Raw genomic sequence first — 2,444 nt, 5'->3', positions numbered from 1 at the left:
ATAAAAAACAAACTCATACATAACCGAATAAAAACAAACTATAGAATACAAAATAATGGCAGGCGTTTTCTATATGCTTCCTCCAGCAGCGCAAATTCTTACACCTCGGGAGATAAACCGTCTCTACAGGCGAGGGCGCGGTCGCGCATTCTTTTACACGACAGAACTATTTTTGGGCGTGGTTACACCTCCCCTGTCCACTTAGTAATATTGAGCAAGGTTTTGGAGGGGCTTCAGCATGTCGTTATTAAACGCTTTTCAAAAGCTGGTTAAGATTCTTAAATTCTTGATCGTGTATTGGATACTTGTCATGCAAAATAAAGTTCTCATTTGATTAGCGAAATAATTAAATCAATTTTCCCCAGCAAAAAGTCTTTGTTTTATGTGTATCCACCTTCTCTATGCCGCCCTCCCCCCGTACCAATATAGGAGGAAAGTTAACTTTGTTAACTAATTTTTTTGCAAATTATACTGTTAAAGTATTGAGCAAAGGTTTCTTTGGCAGCCTCTCCTGGCCGCTTTTGTAACCACTTTTCTTGTCAAAAGTCTTTAATTTCTTCATGTAAGTTCATTCATTACCAGTTAAGTAGTGTGCCACAACTTCCATTGTCAATGCTTTGAACCAACCGCTCAACCTCCCAGGATAATGACAATTCAATAAAAAAGCAACTATTTTATTTAAGACAGAAGTCGAGGCCTGGCGCCCTATTCCATTAGTGGCGTTGCGACAGGTTGCCCTTATTAGTAAATAAAAGTTTCTCACGGGCCTGAAAAGAGTAGACTGGTCATCACCCACCTCATCCCAGTATACGTTTTACACCCAGTTAGGTTTTAGTTCCTTCATTAATGCAAGTCAAATTTATAAATATCAAAATTATACTAACCTGAGACCACAGTTGTTCAGGGAATGCGCACTGCCCGAAGGCATATGTTAGAATCTTGCTCTCCATGGTCCTCCACGCACTGGCCCCACCTGGAAGACACGATATCCCACCTGTAGCTCTCAGGGCCAGCTGTAACGTAGCTGCTGCAACACGCCCACAAGCATGTAGCTTCAAGTAATTACTGCTTGTTCAGAAGGTCCAGGGTAACGGGGCCTTCTGCGGCACACGAACTGGTACATGCACGGATCTTCACATAAACTCCTTTTGTTCGTTGTACATCATTCATTGGTGCACATGAACGACTTCTGCAGCCATCCACTGGCAGGGCTAATGCACGAGTAGTATTCACTGCAGTTGCTTGTTGGCAAAAGTACCCGCACACGCATGGAGGCAGGCCATTGCCGTCTGGCACTGTGCCGGCCTTCATCGCAGACCATACTCTGGGCACTTGTAGTTCTCGGGGGTGGGAGCCAACGCTTTGCCAAGAGAATAACCTCTGAGGTCGTAGGGTCCACTCTGAACCTCGTTGGCCTTCCACGCAGGTGCAGTCCAGAGGTTCATTTGGGTAGCAGATACCACCGCCAACTGGGGCCTATCCGAACAGAAGTGGTCCTCAATGCAGTGGCGATTGAAGGCCTTCCCCTTCACAACACTGGATCAAGGTCTTGGCAAGTTGCCTCAAATGAATTTTGTCAGGTTTTTTCTCACATAGCTTCGAGTAAGGGTGTTGTCTGCGTAACGCTCGTTCGCTTCGGTGTCCTGGAAGATCAGATCTTTGTAGGACCCAGTATGCATGGTTTTAGGTACAGGTTACATACCAAAAAAGTCATAATTTACCAAATGGTTACTTACTCCTTGGCTGCAACAAGGGCTAACCCCAGGGCCAACTGAAATAAGAAAAATTTAAATGCTGGGTATTTTAAGCAACCTACCTTTGGCACGGTCCAAGAGGTTATTTGGAGTCAAGCAAATTTAAGATTTTATTTAAAACTTGGAATCACGTTTAGTTATTAAGCTAATGCAATAAGCTTGCATTTAAGGGCATCCTCTACCATGCTAAAGATCTTGCTTTTATCCTTCAAGCCTACAAAAAAAAATATAAGCAATCTAAAATTAGATTGGGATTTTTAAAAATATCTATAGCCAGACTATTCGACAAGGATCCTAACAACTAGGAGCAGTTAAACTAACCTCATTCATTTGCTTTTTCTAGTTACTGTATCTAACAAGTCACCCGGCTAGTCTTTGTACGAAAGTTGCAACTAAATTATTAGTCAATCCTTCGTATTAACTTATCATATTAATGTACAAATAACACTTTCCAATAAGGAAATACAAAACACATCACACTTACCACAACAAAGAAATTATTTGACCTCATCTTTGACTTCCGTCTGAAACACGTCTTCTTGGCCATTTTATAGGTTTTAAGCAAGGAATTTACCTTTTTAGCGATAACGTCCGCTCTAGTAACGCTTAAACTTTTAAAGCAAACGGATTTTTTTTGTATTATTTTGTGTGTTAACTTTACATCCAGATACAATAGAGAGATAGATTACG

At 41.6% G+C, this 2,444-nt stretch overlaps 1 pseudogene; it reads right to left on the bottom strand.

The window, feature by feature from the left end:
- The window catches only part of LOC119592816, a 4,889-nt pseudogene that overhangs the window by 1,121 nt on the left and 1,324 nt on the right, over window positions 1-2,444 (bottom strand).

Source organism: Penaeus monodon, chromosome 31 (genome assembly GCF_015228065.2).
Source record: "Penaeus monodon isolate SGIC_2016 chromosome 31, NSTDA_Pmon_1, whole genome shotgun sequence".
In the NCBI taxonomy this organism is placed as follows: Eukaryota; Metazoa; Arthropoda; class Malacostraca; order Decapoda; family Penaeidae; genus Penaeus; species Penaeus monodon.
This window is presented reverse-complemented; position numbering and strand designations above follow the sequence as displayed.